This window comes from Ascidiella aspersa, chromosome 1, assembly GCF_963924565.1.
Source record: "Ascidiella aspersa chromosome 1, kaAscAspe10.2, whole genome shotgun sequence".
NCBI classification, from domain to species: domain Eukaryota; kingdom Metazoa; phylum Chordata; class Ascidiacea; order Phlebobranchia; family Ascidiidae; genus Ascidiella; species Ascidiella aspersa.
In genome coordinates, this window is record NC_139447.1 from 38421166 (window position 1) to 38442693 (window position 21528).

Consider the following 21528-nt stretch of genomic DNA (forward strand, 5'->3'; position numbering starts at 1 on the left):
TTGCAAAATAAATCAAATGGTAAAACCTTCACAATTCTCTTGAATTTGACCACAATTCTCCTAAACACTAATAGTACGCCTACCTAGCACAATCTTTGTAATTGTAACTTGACAAAAAAATTGTTGCAAAACTGTAGCATTACATTTTTTGTTGCAAATTGTTTTCTAAAATTACTCCATATAAATACTTTTTCAGCTAGCCATTAGACAATAAATTGACTTTTTTGTATTAAATTGCCAGTAAAGTTTAAAACCATCAGAATTTTGGAGCAGATTTAATAACTTTTATTGCATTTCTCTTTACAATAGATCCAACTAACTTTAACATTTGCGAAGTGAAGCATATATAAATAGTTTTTTGTTATGTAGCAAACGTATACAACAAGCGGTTCGATTTGGATGCATAGTTTTTGATCTCTCTATTTTAGTTCGATTCCTGCGAGCGGTAATTACATTATTTTGATAAATCGTAAAAAAAACACGTTGAAACAGTTAAATTTGGATTTTGGGATTCCCCTAAGAGTTATTTCCCAAGTTTAAATTCCCCGTAATAAAGAACAGTCAAGACCGCAATTTAAGCAACCACATTTATTTTTGTTGAGGTCTGTACTCCAAAATATAGTTTATCAATATTGATATATCTAAAATATATTTTGTGCTGTTTTTAAGTGTACAGAAAATGTGTACACTTTAGTTTAACATAAAATGTGTACACTTTAGTTTAACTAGGCAGCTTTATAAATGTGTACAATTTAAAATGCAATGTTTTATAATATCAGTGAAAACTTACCGTTCCCTGGCCTGATGTTGTATCCAAGAACCAAACACACCGTAAACACTTCAAACAAATGAAAAAATACTGAATTTTTCATTTTTAATAAATTAGAATACCGGTACGTAATTAGCATTAAGTAGACTACCTTTGCTTGTCAATTAAACAATAAAGGTTTTCCTAAAAATCGAAGAACCTTAAAAAAATGATTTGTATGTTTCCTTACAGACTTTTTGTGAAATTAAAGTTCTAACAAATATTATGCTACATTAAGCATCTAAACCAACTTCGATAATAAAAGCCCAACTGTAAGCAATCTTACATTAGTTTATTACGTCAATTTACGTCCGCACAATAAGTTAAGCTGTTGTCCCACCTGACCCATAATAACCTTTTGACGACAGCCTTCCAAAGGACACGATTATTTATCAAAGAAAGGTCGCAATAGGTTTCATTGCATATCTTTAAAGGATCGCAGTCACAAACAGAACGGAAATCAACCTTTTGCTGACCGCTGCATGCTCTTTTAACACAGTTGTGGATGTTTATTATGTGACGCAAAGTTAGTTATAAAGTTTAAAATATCATCTTAAACCACGGTATCACGGTATGCTTTTTGAAGCGCCTGTTACTTAATATAAAAATATAAAAATGTCTTTTTGCGAATTAAAGGCTAATATGCGTTGAAGTTTCATATTTTTCACAGTTTAAACAATCAACAATGCAAACTTGCAAGAAAATGCGATAAATGCGATCCCGGGCAAAGATGGACTCGAGCCTTGCAAGTTGCAAACGAAATACATCAGACACAACATAAACTACGCATTCTTAAAAGAACGCATTTCTTAGATATAAGCACGGAAGGTTACTATATGCTGTCTGTTTGAACACATTTTCGTTTGTTATCGCTTATTTCGCATTGATTTATTCTTTAATGCATTTGGATTTGGCCATACATCAACTTAACCCAAGTTTTCTCGGGGCGATCTCAATCGGAGCCGGTCTGATATCTAAATATTATATGGAAATTCAAGCCATGTTAGCGATCCAATACAGCGATTCTACATTAAAAGGTAAAATTGTCAAAAAATATTAAGTTAACAACTAGAGGTACCGGTAACTATAAAGCTAAAGAAATATTTTGCCGAAAAAACATTAGAAATTACTATTGAACGTTTTAATTTATCTCTTTTGCTAACTAGTTTCCGAATCGTTGCTTCATGCAATGAATTACGATCAATATTTTGCGAAACAAGCGTGTTTGGCAGAAGATCTAATTTGTTTTATTTAACGCAATACATATTTCCATTTGCCAACTACGAACGATGCTTGCATTTCAATGTTGGTTAAAATCTGACTAAACAAAATATATATGAGGAATATTTCCACCAAAATATCACCGACTTTCCTGTAACGAACATAAAGTTTGCTATAGGGCCTACGTTGTCTGTAGCAGGGTGGTTCAAGGTTGACAGCATCGCGGGCCACAATATTTCTCTGATATACTTGTCGGGCCACATAAAGCAGGCTATATATGCGACATGCGTGCCAGGAGCGATCAACGATTTTCGTAAGGCCGGGGCATGAAATGTTTAAAGATGACGACAAAAAGCATCGTCAAGAAGTATAATGTGATAATGAGACTGCGCGCGAATCGCAAAAAATTGCGTATTTGACAAAACAGAATACTGTATTTATAAGCGTAGAATGTTTTTAACTAGGTATAATTGGCTAAAGTTGCACGATGGAAAGGTCCAGGGCGTTGACCTTTGGTCACAGTGAAATCCTGTAAAACAATACTTTCCCGAAGCGCTATATACAGAGCATTTTCTAAAATAATGTTTTCCGTTTTAGCATATGTTTTCAAAACGCCGATCCGCGCCGCGGTGTAAACATAGATTAGTTTTCCCCGGTCGCGTGATATTCATTTGTTGTCATTTGACTGAAGTCAGAAGCTGTTTCGCAATCGCGTTTTGACGTAAAATTGTATGTTTAGCGTCAGAAATAAGTGTGAAAAAGGTTTAAGTTAACGCCCTTTTTGTCACGTGATAGTTTGTTAAGTATTGTAAGAATTAATGACGTAAATCCTTCTTTTGTTCACAGAAATTTTGCTAACTGATTCTCGTCTATAAATAGCGTGCTCAATCAATACACAACGGCTTTTACTCAGACAAGAAATTCGAGTGCTTTTGTGACTGAAGCAGATAGGGGATATTCAATTCGTTATTATGAAGATCCGTATCAAATAAAGTCTTGTCTGTTACTCAAGGAACCAATTGGAGTGCTCGTATGTTATGCTACAGCTCATTTGAAAGATGTATGGATTGCGGACAACTATTTGAGCGCAACGCCATTTGCCATTGCGGATTTCATTAACCCGCAACACATCTAACCCCGATGCCAAAAGAGCAACCAAAGTGTGCCAACAGAAAAATGTATTCTTAGAACCACAGTGCCATCCTCACGTACACATATTCTCCCCACATTCCCCCTTTTGGCGCTATTTAATGTTTAACTTTATTAGAACAATCTATTTCATTTGCTATGAGCAATATTCAACCCAAAATCCACCGACTTTCCTGAACGATCACGTTGTACGTTTTACAATTTGTTATTACATATATATTTAGAAAGGTGACATCATCTAAATGTCATGAGTTTCCTTGGAGTGAATTTTGAAAAATTTAAAAACAGTCTCATAGAGATGAGCAACAATGCATCTTACTTTGTTTACCGACCATGATAAATCTGCACCAGATTCCTGCCTGTTTCAGAGTCACAGCTGTTTGTAATTCTCAGACCGGAGTAACATGCTACGTCATCATATTAGGGTAATTCCCTTGAGTAATACTTCACTGTCAATGATTGATTTATACGAATGAAGTTGGCATGCGTTGGATGTCAACACGTGGTTGGCTCAAGGTCGATCTACAAGTGACCTCACGCGGTTGCGCTGTGGAGCACTGAAGTATTTTTTGAGGCGCCTCATGCAAATACATTGGAAGTCACAAAGTAATCTACCAGTGGTTCTTAAAATGGGGGACTTTCCCTGTGGGTCTTATAGTAAGGGGGTAAAGGGGGTTTCCCACTAAGACCCAACATTAGCCGAATCTTTCACAAATCATAAAAAAAAAACTTACAAGAATCTAGTTTAACATTTTCAAAAGACCTCTGTAATAAGTAAACGATTTCATTGTAACCTATTTAAGAAACATTGTGAGCAGTTTAAAGTTCACAAAGTGAATAAAGTGAATTTAAAATTCGTTTAATAAAAACACAACAATAACCATGACGCAGCAATATCCAGCAAGTGACTCAGTACAATCGTGGGGAGTGACGTCAGGCGATGACGTGGCAGGAATGAAAGAAGCGACCAGCGCAGTTTTGGCGTTATTAAAGGAAAGGCGAGATGGCAATAAGGCAAAGCAATGCGTTGCATAAAAACGATAATGAGTGATTGTGGCCCACAGGACAGATCAGACCCAGGAAGGGAAATCACAAACCTCAACATTAACAAGTAAAAAGTAACAAGTAATAATTGTAACGAAACTTGACAATGTTCATAATGTAACACTAACAAAACAAATGTAAAAATTTAAAAGGATGTAATAAATCTACAAATATATATTATAAAAGGTAATAAACAAATATTTACAAAACAACATATCTTTAATATAATGCATATCAAAATAAAATTAAAAAGCATATTTACAAATATTATTCAAACAATACAAAACTAATGATGTAAAAATTAAGCACATTTAAAATTAATAACGGATTTATATGTGGAATGCATAAAACTAGCGACATTGGCGATTGAAGAACTAAATTACGGGCGACTACAGTGGAACAAGTGACGTTTGTTAATATTACGGGGAAGTACTTATCGGGGCTTCCCCTACAGCTGCACGTCATAGAGTGCATAAACAAGAAGTTTAACATCGAACAGAAATCAAGAATCGTGAAAAAGTTGGGTAAATAAATTTAAGAAATAAGAAATTTTACAAGGATATTGAAACATAAAACCAGATCAAAAAAATGCAGCAAGTGATTAAACTGAAACAACTTGAAATAAATGTTGACAGCAATGAGTGAAATGTGGAACATTCAGGATTCTATCAGAAACGGACTCTTTCCTCCTGCAACAATAAAATCTTGTTACTGGATTTCAAACAGCGGCTGACGGTAAAATGCTTTGTAGATTGTAAGTTATCAACAAAAGTTGAAACAAACTTGATCTCACAGGTAAGTTGAGTTCCCGTAGTTTCGACTTGAGGATGTTTTTGCTTATGTCAGAAAAGTGCCACCACAACCCACCAATCTTCAACAACTCGATATTGTGCAAGCAGTGAGCGAGTGAAGTGGCGCTTGTTTCATCGACATTATTGAACAGCAGATCCAGCAGCTTCATCTAGATACAAACAAAACTATAATTTGTAAACTAGCGAAAGTTTGTGTCTCTGTGTTCTGTATGTTCGTTGCAAGAGAAACGCGTAGGCTGGTGTGGCGAACGATCGCTGCTCTGTCTGGAATGAGACGGAGCATAAACGCGTCGCTTTACGTTATTTCACCTTACTGAGGAAACACAATTCGGCGCTCGGGATACGAAGGTAATAATCGTGTGGAACAAAGGACGTCGAGCGACGGGCATCGCGATCCTTGCACAATAAAACACCACAAATAGGGTTTGGAGAAGACGATAGAAAATACTTAATGAATATCAGCAATTTCTGTTTAACAGACAGCAAAAATTACGTTCTTATATATTATAAACTTAGTTAAACTTTGTAAACAAAATATTATTAAAATACATAAAATGTTTGCAAAAAAGCTTTTCATTTCGTTCTGTGGCCAACAACGCACAAATGGAAATACAACGTAACTTAATCGTTTCAATCAAACAGAAGTGTTCTGCCGATGCCACTTTGTTGGTTGTAACAGTTAAAAAATCCCTCACTTGTAAATTGCGTAAATAGATAGATGTATTGATTTGGATGGCCGTAATGTTTGCCCAAAACATCTAAATGATACCCCAGTTTCAAACATCTTCCACAAAAACACTATAACTACCCCGAGGCTTGCCATGAGTCACAAACATGACCGATAAAAAAATAATATTTTATCGGATCGGTAACGATACCAGCCTAGTATTAAAAAATCCCTCACTTGAATAAATTGATTAATTAAAATTTAGCTTTAAAATTAAACCAATATGCGATATACTGAGCTCATAAAGCCTGGATTCTATACGTTATTGGCGCGGACGAGTTCTTACCACTTTGCATTCTATGCGTATTTCTTTGCGCGGTCTCGTGTGTAATGGTTATGGAGTAAATCTACATAATAAAAGAGAAAGTTTGTGTGTGTTGGTGTTGGTGTGTATGGTGTGTGGTGTGTGGTGTGTGGTGTGTGGTGTGTGGTGTTTCACGTTTGGGAGTTATTCTCAATTGACTAACGTCACAGGTTTTCGTTACTTAAAAGATTTATTGCATGCTTAGCCAAGTGTTGTGCGCTATAGTTAACCGACTTCACATCACATGATTTGAAATTTCTATGTAGTGACACTCAGTTCAAACGTTTAGGCATAAGCAAATTTGTTATGACATTTCCAAAAATATGTTTGCATTATTTATGTCATTTACGAAGATCTTACGAATAATCGGTAAATATTCTATTTAACCTGGGCAACGCCGGGTATTTCGTCTAGTATAAAATATATGGTTACAAGGAAATGTCACAAACCGGTTGTTTTAGTTCCTTGATTGACTTGGCCAACGTTTGCATCGCAGCATTTGAAAGCTCACAATACTCAAGTTCCAGCTTCTCAATATTGTGGATGGCAGCAGATATTGCACGAGCACTCTCATCATCAACTTTGTTGTAGCTCAGATCGAGTGATTTGATCTGTGGGTGAGATGAAACTTTGGATTTAACACACATTTTAAACAATCACCAGCGCCAACTGGTGGAAAAATCCCTTCTAACAAATAAAGCAAGTAATTGCTTGCTGCGGGCTCCACACCACAACTATTTACAACATACCACATGTTTTACGCCTTTGCGCCAATTCCACAATAAAATTTGCGTGTATGAAAAGGATGGGAGCCGATGCACTTGAGACAGCTACCCACAAAGCCGCCGAGAGTGGCGCCGGGGCCCGGGGCTGCGGATTTTAGCAAAGCACAACGAAACCACAGAGTGACAGAGTGACTAGCGACTGTCAATGTGCTACAACAAAGAGCAGGCGTGCAGCTAGCAAGTTTGTAGCGTAACATGGCTTGCCCTTTCTAATGATCAAGGGTGTCGAGAGATATTTTGTATTTTAATTGTTAATTTTCGCATATTGTTAATCCTCTTCATACAAATGTATGTATACGATTGGAGTGCAATAATCAACAATTAACTGTTATGACGTAACAATAACTTAGTGTAGCACGTGATGCGGTGTTTGGAACTTGGTGTAAAAAAGCAGCAGTGACGTAACAAGCGTAAGTTCAGGCAAAACTAAGCAAGCGACTTTCAAGTTTAACGTTGTCCGGTAGTATAAGGCCTACCCAGCTGAAATGTTTCTTACATTAGTCATTGTAAAATAAACTATTTTTAAAAAAACATATTAGTCTTCAAAAGGATCCATGACTCGACCGCCAGTTATTCGGGAGTTGGGAATTAATATTCGTATAAAGATTTTGTACGGGTTTAAATCTTTTGGAAGCCGCAAGTGGTTTTATAATTCAGCGTTAAAATAATCGCAATAATAACTTTTACAATATCGTGGCAAACTATTGAGGTAACAAGTCGGCAAAATGCGAATATAAAATGTTGACGCCACATTGGTTTTACAAGATCCAAATTCAGTGACAATCTGATTGCAATTAATGAAGAGCACGAAATTGCGAAATGCTTGCACGATTTGCAGCACTATAAATATTGGCCATATATTGCGCAAATAAAAACCTGTATTCTATACGTTATTGAAGCGGACGAGTTCCTACCACTTTGCATTCTAAAAGTATTTATTTATGCGGGGTCGTGTTTTATAGTTATGACGTAATAATAGTCAGTATAAAATATAGTTGTCCCTTGTTTCCAAACGCAGGGGGCGTGACCCCTCGTTCCCCAGGAACAGACGTCAGTGTTTTAAGGTAAGTATAAAATATATGGTTACAAGGAAATGTCACAAACCGGTTGTTTTAGTTCCATGATTGACTTGGCCAACGTTTGCATCGCAGCATTTGAAAGCTTACAACCCTCAAGTTCCAGCTTCTCAATATTGTGGATGGCAGCAGATATTGCACGAGAACTCTCATCATCAACTTTGTTGCGGCTAAAATTGAGTGATTTGATCTGTGGGTGAGATGAAACTTTGGGTTTAATGAACATTTTACCACAAAGGTCAGGGTTGGGGTAAAGATGTTCACAGTATAATACCTGGGGATTATAAATTAGTAGGTTTCCAATCTGAAATACGAATCCAAGTATATTTTGGTTAATTTATTTAATTCTTATTTTATATGGAATTTAATCATAACGTACCATTTAGTGATACATTTTTTTGAAAACAGCTTCCTAACAGAACTATATTGTAAAAACAACGAAGGTTGAGATTAAAAATCATCGGCTGTTTGAAGCAGTTTTACAGATATTGTAATGAGTAACTACTAGAATGTTCAAAGTAGAATCCCAACGTATCCTAGAATAGAACATTTTTAATCTAGAATAACGAATCCAGAATATAGATTCCTTATGTACCATGTTGAGGAATTTGAACCATTTATGAATATCAGGCATCTGCATGACAACACAACAATTTAAAGGACAACATTTTATTTGGAATAATTAAATATTATCGAAAAAGAAAAAATATATATCAGTTATCCTTCTGGTAAAGGTGGCTCTACTGGGCAACTCAAAACCAGGAGCCATCTTTTTTTTATCAAAATGTTAAAATGCTCCCCTGCTACAAGGTTTATTGGTCGTAAATCTCCAACAATCACATTTATTATCAATTTGGTATTTTCATTGCTTTGATTAGGGCTTAGGGGTGACTTTGGGGCGAACATATGGACCAATCTGGTTTGTCTACTTGTTGTTTGAATTGATTCTTCTGAACTGTGAAGTCAGAACAATGATTTTCTTACACTTTAACAAAATTAACACAAACTTAACCTACTTTATTATGCTAGATCAGTGGTTATCAACCTTTTATCTTTGGTGGCCCATTTTTGTTGCACAAAAATAAATTTCTATGAAAGAAAAAAACTATAAAATAGGTTTGGAACAACAAACAGAAGAACATACTAAAACAAATATTTATTCTATTTGTGGATTAGTGAGATACTTGCTGCTAAATAATAAATTTACATTCCTTCTCAATTCCTCCCCAAGCCATTATTCCTTTAAAATTAAGTATAGCAACACAACAATTAAATTTTTCAATATATCTAGCTTTTTTAAATTGGTCTGTGGCCAACCTCAGGATGCTTTCATGGCCCACTGGTTGAGAACCGCTGTGCTAGATAAAGCCAACAGTGAATGTTTAGTTAAGTGCTTCAATAAACGGCGCTGGTCTAGAATCCTACCACATTTTTGTCGGGTGGTTATTATTTGGGCCAGGGTGCGAGTTAGCGTTCGGGTTTGGGTGGGTCAAATATTATTAAAATACATTTGTACAGTCCCATAGTTTTTATTTTTTGCAATTTAAATTTTGACAACTCATTTTGTTACTGTAGACAACAATGTTGTAGTATTCTAGACCAACACCCTATGAACTGCCAGTGCTATTGCAATACGCAAACTGAACACATTTTGACATCACTTTGTTGGTCCAGCGCAGTAAAATGTTCCCAAACATTTGAAATCCTTGCACGTGGCATTTCTTTCTACTTAGTCAATACTTTGTCTGTGCTTCTTAACCCCTTAGCACCAACGCGAAACCTTAACATACAAACAAAGTCAACGTATTTTACGACTACCGTGAGTCCAAAGTCCAACCGCGCGGTCAGTCCAAATACGTCACACAAGGCCTTCTGAAAATCGTACTTATTATATGGGCCGAAAATTGATTTTCGGGACATATCTTGTTTTTGCCGTTATTATATGGGCCGAAAATTTATTTTCGGGACATATCTTGTTTTTGCCGTTATTATATGGGCCGAAAATTTATTTTCGGGACATATCTTGTTTTTGCCGTTATTATATGGGCCGAAAATTTATTTTCGGGACATATCTTGTTTTTGCCGTTATTATATGGGCCGAAAATTCATTTTCGGGACATATCTTGTTTTTGCCGTGATTATATGGGCAGAAAATTTATTTTCGGGACATATCTTGTTTTTGCCGTTATTCTTTTTTTGGTTTCCTATGGTTTCCTATGGTTTCCTATGGTTTTCTATGGTTTCCTATGGTATGTTTCAGACCGCTTTTTGTCCATAGCTTTATAGAAAAAGTAGACAACGTAGAACCTTCAAATTTTCAGACATGGCGTAGAGTAGAATGTAGGTGCTTTACAAAAGTTTATGAGGCTGCACCCCCAGGGGCCTTTGCTTGGGGGGTAAAAACCTGAAATATTGCGTTTTAGCACTTTGTAGCTAACGACTGCCATCTAGCAGCAGAAAAACTTTCATACAGAATTCGTTCATATGCGCTTGCTTTGTCCAGCTTGTGAAGTGACGAAGCGACTTACCGCCTGCTGGGCTTTATTGTCCCGCACGTGAGACTTTCATTGTGCAAAGTGGCACGTCCTAAACTGGGCTCGTGCGACTTGCATTTTAAAACGAGGCTTCTCTTTAGTAAAATTACTTAATGCTGTTAAGAAACAACTTATTTTACCGCCGCAAATTTAATTGCGAAATCTGGTGGCAACTCTAATCCAACATATCAATACCAGGCCTACACAACTTAAAATTGTGTGTTGATATGTTGGATTGGAGTAACATACTATACAGGTGCAAATAGCAAATATTCTCCAAATACGATTTTTCCAATATTCTCCAAATCGTATTTCATTGTATTGTCGCGGTAATACACAAAGAGGTAAGGCCGTGAATAAAGTTTCACCCACCGTACAATTAACGGAGGGAAGCATTGCGAGTAGAGATGTTCAAAGCAGAATATCGGCGAATCATTTATAATGCTTGCTTTCAATGCGGCGTTAGTTTTTTTTTCTGGCGACCAATTACTTCGCGATAATCTTCGCCTAATAATTAAGTGTCAATAGGGTGTATTTACCGCCGCAAGTTTAAATGCGAAAACTTAAGGCAGTCTACGCCTCTCTGTTAGCACCTGTCGTGCATCTTGCTCCAACCAGCATACTACCAACATCAGGCCTAAACATCTAGGAAAACTTTCGATTTAATAGTTTGCGTATTGAGAACATAATAGTGTTTTTCATATTGTTTAAAACTACAGATTTAAAGCCTGTTTTAACAATGATTGCTCGGCCCAATCCATGGTAAAAAATATCGAGTAAAAGTTTGCAAAAGTATAGCAAACCATAGGCGTTAAACCATTTTTAGTCTTTAAGAGAATAATAATATTTGCTTTTCAAACACGTAAGCTGGTCAAAATTTAATAAAATGACCATACGCATTATCTACGTAAATTCTATTTATCAAATATATGTTTCGATCATTCCCCAAATTCTACGCCATATTTGAACCCCTTTCGCATCAAGAGCATAAGTTAAGTGGGGAAGTTTTCGGCCCATATCTGTTTTTGCTTGCAGAAACAAGTTAAGGAAAATAAAAAACAAAATATATAATATAAAGTACACAATACAGAATATTAAAAAAAAAATAAAAAAAAATAAAATAAAATAAAAAAAATAAAATAAAGTAAAAATTAAAAATAAACACTAAGCCCTGAAAATATACCCCCTGACAAAATATACAACAACCGCACCCCCGTCTAGTTTATATTGGTTCCACTTACCCACAACAAAATTGGATTCGACACCAAGGATCCTATATTCTACTTTGAACATCCCTAGTTGCATTAAAAAAAAACATGAAAAAAACAACAGGTTACTGTCAAATCTTATTTTTGTTGAGTATCACGTGATCAGCTAAATAGTAAAATATGTTGTAAAAATACAACCTTAATTCTGTCAGTAGAGCGTAATTACTACTTGCAATTACTTTGTAACCTTGCTGGATATTAGTTAAGTTTGACCTTAAGTAACCCCATAGCGTATTTTGTTCGAGGTCTCGATTATATTCTACTTTGAACATCGCTAGTTGGGCTTGTGCTTGCTGCGGGCTCCACACCACAACTATTTACAATATACCACATGTTTTACGCCTTTGCGCCAATTCCACAATAAAATGTGCGTGAATGAAAAGGATGGGAGCCGATGCACTTGTGACAGCTACCCACAAAGCCGCCGAGAGTGGCGACGGGGCCCGGGGCTGCGGATTGTAGCAAAGCACAACGAAACCACAGAGTGACAGAGTGACTAGCGACTGTTAATGTGCAAAGAGCAGGCGAGCAACTAGCAAGTTTGTAGCGTAACATGGCTTGCCCTTTCTAATGCTTAAGGGTGTCGAGAGATATTTGGTATTTTTAGTTGTTAATTTTCGCATATTGTTAATCCTCTTCATACAGATGTATGTATACGATCAGAGTGCAATAACCAACAATTAACTGTTATGACGTAACAATAACTTAGTGTAGCACGTGATGCAGTGCTTGGAACTTGGCGTAAAAAAGCAGGAGTGACGTAATATACGCGCCATTGTGACGTACACGCGTAAGTTGAGACAAAACTAAGCAAGAGACTTCAAAGTTGAACGTTGTCCGGTAGTATGAGGGCTGCCCAGCTGAAATGTTTCACACATTGCTTATAGTAAATTAACCTATTTAGCAAACTAAACTTTTTAAAAATCATTTGATTTACACATTAATTAATATTTAGTCAGAATCTTGCTTGAACATAATGTGTGTTGAAAGTTAATCACATAGAATAAAACCTAGTCTTCAAAAAAAGCCCTGACTCGACCGCCAGTTATTCGGGAGTGGGGAATTAATATTCGTTCAAAGAATAATAAACGGCAAAATTTCAATATTAACCAAACTTAACAGGAAATATGCCCACGATAGCTTTTTTTAATGTTACCAAAATTTGTGGAAATTCAAATAGTTTGGAAGTCGCAAGTTATTTTATAATTCAGCGCTAAAATAATCGCAATAATAAATTTTACCATCTCGTAGCAAACTACCGCGGTATTAAGTGGTTGTGTTTAAACAGGTTAGTTTTGTTTTGTAATAGTTTTTTAATATATTAACAGTAAACCTCAGTATTTGTTGTAAACCAGGACGTGCGACAAATTTCAATGGAGATCAAATTCGAATATTAAATATCGACGCTACATTAGTTTTACAAGAAACAAATTCAGTGACATCTTATTACAATTAATAAGAAACAATTGCGGAATGCTTGAACGATTTGCAGCCATATAAATATAAGCCATATATTGCGCACAACAACATGTATTTTATACGTTATTGGCGCGGACGAGTTCTTACCACTTTGCATCCTATACGTATTTCTTCCTGCGCGGATCTGTATAACATATATTACTTAGGGGTTAAAAATGGAGTTACCCCTTGTTTTCAAACGCAGGGGGCGTGACCCCTCGTTCCCCAGGAATAGACGACAGTGTTTAAGGTAAATAAAAAATATATGGTTACAAGGAAATGTTGCAAACCGGTTGTTTTAGTTCCTTGATTGACTTGGCCAACGTTTGCATCGCAGCTTTTGAAAGCTTACAATCCCGAAGTCCCAGCTCTTCAATATTGTGGATGGCAGCAGATAATGCACGAGCACTCTCATCATCAACTTTGTTGTAGCTAAGATCGAGTGATTTGATCTGTGGGTGAGATGAAACTTTGGATTTAATAAACATTTTGTGACAGCTAAATTATGCGTAAGTCAGGGGTTTCCAAACTTTTTGCGACCTCGCACCACTTGGACGCTCTGTATCGCCACACGTAACAATTTTTGCAGAACAACTAAAACAACTATATTGCAACGAATTAGTTACGTTACAATTATAATAGGCTTCGGTATTATTGTTTTGTAAACAAAACCAGATAAACAAAGTATAAAGTTGTGAATCCATTTTTGTGTGAAAAAAAACGGAAGCTATTTGCGTACCACCTAAAAAACCTCCGCGTACCACAGGTTGGGAACCCCTGGTTTAAGTTATTAAATGTATGGGCGTCCCTTAGTGTTCTGCTCAATAAAACACTGTTTGTATTGTGTTACGTCATTACTAGATTGCAACACAATGCGAGAAGTTAGTCGGCGCCTGATGTAAAGTGTGGAGTTAGCAACATGATTCAGGCAACAAATCGAAACTTGTTGTTCCCAGTTAAGCATTAACCACAAAGGTCAGGGTTACGGGGAGGTTGGGCTTGTGTTTGCTACGGGCTCCACACCACAGCTATTTACAATATACCACATGTTTTACGTCTTTGTGGCAATTCCACAATAAAATGTGCGTGAATGAAAAGGATGGGAGCCGATGCACTTGTGACAGCTACCCACAAAGCCGCCGAGAGTGGCGACGGGGCCCGGGACTGCGGATTGTAGCAAAGCACAACGAAACCACAGAGTGACAGAGTGACTAGCGACTGTTAATGTGCAAAGAGCAGGCGTGCAACTAGCAAGTTTGTAGCGTAACATGGCTTGCCCTTTCTAATGCTCAAGGCTGTCGAGCGATGTTTTGTATTTTTAGTTGTTAATTATCACGCGTAGGTTCAGGCAAAACTAAGAAAGTGATTTTAAAGTTTAACGTTGCCCAATAGTATAAGGTATACCCAGCTGAAATGTTTCTTACGTTGCTTATAGTAAATTAACCTATTTATCAAACTAAACTTTATAAAAAATATTTAATTTACACAATTATTAATATAAAGTCAGAAACATTAAGTGTATTGAAAGTTAATCAAATAGAATAAAACTTAGTCTTTAAAGATCCATGACTCGACCGCCAGTTATTCGGGAGTGGGGAATTAACATTCGTTTAAAATTAATAAAAGTAACATTTAAATATTAACAAATATTTTCAGTAGAAAAAATAAGCAGGGAATATATTTAGGACAGCATTTTTGTTGTTATTCAAATTTGCAGGAATTTAAATCTTTTGGAAGCCGCAAGTTCTTTTATAACTCAGCGTTAAAACAATCGCAATAATAACTTTACAATCTCGTGGCAAACTATTGAGGTAGTAAGTCAGCAAAATGCGAATATAAAATGTTGACGCCAAATTAGTTTTATAAAAAACGATTTCAGTGACAATTTAAATTGCAATTAACGAAGAAAACAATTGCGAAATGCTTGCACGATTTGCAGCACTATAAATATAAGCCACATATTGCACACAGCAACCTGCATTCTATACGTTTTTCTTTATGCGCGGACCTGTATAATAGTTATGACGTAATAATAGCAAGGGTCAAGGTAGTTGCCCCTTGTTTTCAAACGCGGGTGGCGTGACCCCTCGTTCCCCAGAAATAGACGCCGGTGTTTTAAGGTAAATATAAAATATATGGTTACAAGGAAATGTCACAAACCGGTTGTTTTAGTTCCATGATTGACTTGGCCAACGTTTGCATCGCAGCATTTGAAAGCTTACAATCCCGAAGTACTAGCTTCTCAATATTGTGGATTGCAGCAGATATTGCACGAGCACTCTTATCATCAACTTTGTTGTGGCTAAGATTGAGTGATTTGATCTGTGGGTGAGATGAAACTTTGGATTTAATAAACAATTTTACCACAAAGGTCAGGCTTAGGATGTTAACAGTATAACACCTGGGGATTATAGGTTAGTAGGTTTCCAATTTAAAACACCAAATCCATGTATATTTTTTTTTTTATTTATTTAGTTTTATTTATACGGAAATTAATTATACCGTTCCATTTAGTGATAAAATCATTTATTCGCAAAACAGCTTCCTAGCACAACTATAGTGTAATAAAATCACAAATTATTGAAATGCAACTTGGCTGAAATTTCAATGGGTAACTAAACTACATAAAAAAATAAAACATGATAAAACAGATTTTAAACGTTCTTTTTTGTTGTGTATTACGTGATCTGTTAAGTAATCAAATAAGTTGTTAAGAATACATCATTACTTTTATCAGTAGAGCGTAATTATTACTTGCAATTACATTGTATGTAACCTTGCTGGATATTAGATTAAGTTTGACCTTAAGTAACCCCATTGCGTATTTTGTTCGAGGTCTCGATTATATTCTACTTTGAACATCGCTAGTTGGGCTTGTGCTTGCTGCGAGCTCCACACCACAGCTATTTACAATATACCACATGTTTTACGCATTTGCGCCAATTCCACAATAAAATGTGCGTGAATGAAAAGGATGGGAGCCGATGCACTTGTGACAGCTACCCACAAAGCCTCCGAGAGTGGCGACGGGGCCCGGGGCTGCGGATTGTAGCAAAGCACAACGAAACCATAGAGTAACAGAGTGACGAGCGACTGTTAATGTGCTACCACAAAGAGCAGGCGTGCAACTAGCAAGTTTGTAGCGCAACATGGCTTGCCCTTTCTAATGCTCAAGGCTGTCGAGCGATGTTTTGTATTTTTAGTTGTTAATTATCACGCGTAGGTTCAGGCAAAATTAAGCAAGTGACTTTAAAGTTTAACGCTGTCTGGTAGTATAAGGTATACCCAGCTGAAATGTTTCTTACGTTGCTTATAGTAAATTAACCTATTTATCAAACTAAACTTTATAAAAAATATTAAGTGTATTGAAAGTTAATCAAATAGAATAACATCCTAGTCTTTAAAGATCCATGACTCGACCGCCAGTTATTCGGGAGTGGGGAATTAACATTCGTTTAAAATTAATAAAAGGAAACATTTAAATATTAACAAATATTTTCAGTAGAAAAAAATAAGCAGGGAATATATTTAGGACAGCATTTTTGTTGTTATTCAAATTTGCAGGAATTTAAATCTTTTGGAAGCCGCAAGTTATTTTATAACTCAGCGTTAATATAATCGCAATAATAACTTTACAATCTCGTGGCAAACTATTGAGGTAATAAGTCGGCAAAATGCCAATACAAAATGTTGACGCCAAATTAGTTTTATAAAAAACGATTTCAGTGACAATTTAAATTGCAATTACCGAAGAAAACAATTGCGAAATGCTTGCACGATTTGCAGCACTATAAATATGAGCCACATATTACACACAGCAACCTGCATTCTATACGTTTTTCTTTATGCGCGGACCTGTATAATAGTTATGAGGTAATAATAGCAAGGGTCAAGGTAGTTGCCCCTTGTTTTCAAACGCAGGGTGCGTGACCCCTCGTTCCCCAGAAATAGACGCCGGTGTTTTAAGGTAAATATAAAATATATGGTTACAAGGAAATGTCACAAACCGGTTGTTTTAGTTCCTCAATTGACTTGGCCAACGTTTGCATCGCAGCATTTGAAAGCTCACAATACTCAAGTTCCAGCTCCTCAATATTGTGGATGGCAGCAGATATTGCACGAGCACTCTCATCATTAACTTCGTTGCCGGTAAGATCGAGTGATTTGATCTGTGGGTGAGATGAAACTTTGGATTTAACATTTTTACCACAAAGGTCAGGGTTGGGGTGAGGATGTTAACAGTATAACACCTGGGGATTATAGGTTAGTAGGTTTCCAATTTAAAATACGAATTCATGTATATTTTTTTCTTTATTTAATTTGTTTTATTTACATGAAAATTAATTATACGGTACCATTTAGTGATAAAATCATTTATTCGCAAAACAGCTTCCTAGCACAACTATACTGTAATAAAATAACAAATTGTTGAAATACAACTTGGCTAAAATTCTAATGGGTAACTAAACTACATAAAAAAATAAAACATGATAAAACAACAGATTTTAAACGCACTTTTTTGTTAAGTATTACGTGATCTGTAATCAAACAAGTTGTTAAGAATAAAGGGTAATCAAATAAGTTTGTTAAGAATACATCATTACTTTTATCAGTAGAGCGTAATTATTACTTGCAATTACGTTGCCTGTAACCTTGTTGGATATTAGATTAACTTTGACCTTAAGTAACCCCATAGCGTATTTTGTTCGAGGTCTCGATTATATTCTACTTTGAACATCGCTAGTTGGGCTTGTGTATGCTGCGGGCTCCACACCACAGCTATTTACAATATACCACATGTTTTACGCCTTTACGCCAATTCCACAATAAAATGTGCGTGAATGAAAAGGATGGGAGCCTATGCACTTGTGACAGCTACCCACAAATCCGCCGAGAGTGGCGACGGGACCCGGGGCTGCGGATTTTAGCAAAGCACAACGAAACCACAGAGTGACAGAGTGACTAGCGACCGTTAATGTGCTACAGCAAAGAGCAGGCGTGCAACTAGCAAGTTTGAAGCGTAACATGGCTTGCCCTTTCTAATGCTTAAGGCTGTCGAGAGATATTTGGTATTTTTAGTTGTTAATTTTCGCATACTGTTAATCCTCTTCCTACAAATGTATGTATACGATTGGAGTGCAATAACCAAGAATTAACTGTTATGACGTAACAATGGCTTAGTGTAGCACGTTATGCGGTGCTTGGAACCAGTTGCAGTATATTAGTTATGACGTAATAATAGCCAGGATCAATGTAGTTGCCTCTTGTTGTTAAACGCAGGGGGCGTGACCCCTCGTTCCCAAGGAATAGACGCCATTGTTATAAGGTAAATATAAAATATATAGTTACAAGGAAATGTCACAAACCGGTTGTTTTAGTTCCTTGATTGACTTGGCCAACGTTTGTATCGCAGCATTTGAAAGCTTGCAATTAAAAAGTCCCAGCTGCTCAATATTGTGAATGGCAGCAGACACTGCACGAACACCCTCATCATCAACTTTGTTGCGGCTAAGATCGAGTGATTTGATCTGTGGGTGAGATGAAACTTTGGATTTAATAAACATTTTAAACAATCACCAGCGCCCACTGGTGGCGGACATCCCCTATAACAAATAAAGCAAGTAATTGTTTAAAATGTCGCGCCCATTGTTGGACACCCCCGACACACCCATCGTGGTGCCTTTGGGTGGCGATAAAGAGGCAATTGTTGCAGTATTTTTAATTTTTTTATGTTTTTTAACTTAACCTGTTTTCTGTTAGATTTTTTCTTTTCTACTTTAACTTGAATATGCCAGCGGCTTACCAGGATCCATGAGGCGAATATTCAAATTACTGTAGCGACCAAACGCATTGGAAACACTTTCCAAAGTATTTTACCACACAACTTAACCCTTAACCTTAGGGGATAACCTGGGGTTTAGAAGACAGTTTAAGAGGATGCGTAGAATAGTAGCAAACATTTCCATTCAATTAAGACAAGTGAAATATTATTATATATTGAAATGTAAACCGAACTAATGTGTGCTTTACAAGTGAACTCGTGTCATGTTGGTTGACGAACGGCAGGGAAGTGACACAAGACACTTCAATAAATTAAATAGGACACAATATGGCGACTAACTAATGTTTAAGAAGAAAACTTTAGGCATGTTTAAGAAAGAACAAGCAAATCAAGTTGTGTGACTGCTAACTTGTTGTCTTAAAATTTGAATAAAAGATTAGAGCTGCCAATAAATTATAGTAACATTATTGACTCACTGGTTTATGAAGTCGAGCAATGGCGTAAGCAAGTTCTTGTAAATCATCACTTTGTATTTTTGATGAACTTAGATTTACTTCATCAAAATGTTGCAAGCAAAGAGAGAGGATTGCCACAACATCAGATCTTGGTAGATTTGATTCCAACACAACAAATTCATTAAAGTTGAAAGTCCTTGACTAAAAGCAATATTAAAATGTTACACTTGTACCTCTACAAATATGTTTGACAGAGTTTCTAACCTGGACGTAAATATTTTGCTTCACTATTCCAAATAATAAACGAGAATTACTTGATGCCAGATAAAATGTCACAATATACACCTCTAGAAATATGCCTGACAAGATTTGTACATAAATATAGGACATGAATAACATAAATATTTAGCCTCGCAATTCCATAAAGTAAACGAGAATTACTTGATGCCAGATAAAACAAACAGGCGATTTCAGGGGCAAGTATGTGTGTAACTTGCTTAGCCAGGTGTGACGCGCTATAGCGAGTAATTATTTGATCCATTTCAGACACAACATTAAACATTGCGTTTTCTTTATATGTTAATTTTGAATTGTAAACTGCCAGGTCATTCAAAGGACTGCGATCATTTTGTTTACAAAGTTTTACGCTGTTACGCCAACAGATTTTTCACTTATTTTGCTTCATAACAAATTATGTTTTACAAAAGAAAAAAAATACTTTGATTTTTATGATCACTCAGATAATTGTGATAAATTCGGACACAACCAGCGGCAAACAGTCAAGGAACGACCAGCGCCTTTTGAGGTTTGAAAATGTAGGCTACACGCTCCACGATTAACGCGAAATGAAAAACACATCACATTTTATGGCATTCCATCCATGTAACGTGTAGCGCCACGTTTATTAAGAAAAAGAAAAACCTTAGACTTTCCTTTTCAACGAATATATGTTCCTGGGGTTGCAGACCCACCGAAAAGAAGCCTGGAGTTTTAGGCGAGGAAACGCATTGACCACAAAGATTCGCGTAAAGCGTTTTATAATAGCTCGTTTATATCGTAAATGTTTGTGAAACATGCCATAACCTTGTTAAGTAGTTTATTATGTTTGCAAAAAATGTGATATTAATAGAGACAATAATGCTCATTACATATCGCGTTAAGCAAACAAACATTTATCTAAACATTTTATAAATTTAAGTTGGCACATTTTAATTTTATAATGCAAGGTGCTCACAACGCTTTGGTTACAAAAACACATACTGGGAAGTATACTCAGATTTCGGTTAAGCAAATCAGTTTGGTAAGTCGGTAATGGCCAAAAACTGTGTTGGATTGCAAGCGACCCATTATTTGCTTAACCCCCTGGGCTATCACACGAGCAAATTTACACGGACATGTTACGACGTATTATACAATAGTGATGAAGAGCCCACAGCATGATGGATCCAGTCAAAAGAATGAAAATGTCAACGTCGGAATAAAACACAGTTCGGAATAAGACTAAAATACGACCAATACCTAATCGTCGGAATAATACCTAATTGGAATAAGTCCTAAATCCGTCGGAATAATACCTAATTGGTAAAATCAGGCCTACTTTAACTAACACCAAACCCTACCTCAAAGAACATCACTAAATCCTCTTAATATAATAATTTCAATACTAACCATAATTTTAAATCCACCCATTACCCACCACTAACCACAAACAGGGCCCAAGATTTTGAACGCTTTTGTCAGTCGATACTTGATACCGCTACCGATTTAATGGAATACAGTTAAAATTAGAAAAAAATTGAAACAAAGTTTAAATAACATTTCAATAATTTACCTATATTTATTTAAGTTTCATTTGCTTATTAACGTGGCATGATGCTAGACAAAAAAAAGGAAAATTGTTTAATTTTTAGGACAAAAATTTCTATATCCGACTTTTTTAGTTAATAAATAATAAATATCGGTCTAGCTCTAATTAATACCATGGCAAGACTACACCCATAGTTGCTTTTTAAAGTAGTGTGGAATTGTTGTATTTTGTTTAACCACGTAAATTCAGTTAGATTTTGCACTTTATTGCGCTTATTGTCACCTTAGATTTGTTCACA